The sequence below is a fragment of the Chaetura pelagica genome, unplaced genomic scaffold (genome assembly GCF_000747805.2).
Source record: "Chaetura pelagica isolate M959 unplaced genomic scaffold, ChaPel_1.0 scaffold190, whole genome shotgun sequence".
In the NCBI taxonomy this organism is placed as follows: Eukaryota; Metazoa; Chordata; class Aves; order Apodiformes; family Apodidae; genus Chaetura; species Chaetura pelagica.
In genome coordinates, this window is record NW_009952149.1 from 624,689 (window position 1) to 624,970 (window position 282).

Genomic DNA, 282 nt, shown 5'->3' on the forward strand with positions numbered 1-282 from the left:
TGTATATAATTGTATATATTTTCTTGTATCATTCATTAGTGTTTTAATTAAAGCTGTGTAGTTTAGTTTTCAATCCAGCCAAGTCTCTCTCTTTTTCTCTCTCTCCTTCCCTACCTGGGTTGGGGGGAGGGGGGAATCGAGAGCATTGTTGTCTGACCTGAGTCAAACTGTGACAGCAAACATCTTGCCAGATTTGATAAAATTTCTTAACACAATAAATATTCAATGTCTTTGAACTTTATGGCATTTTCCAGATGTTATTAAAATACGAAAAATCCTGCT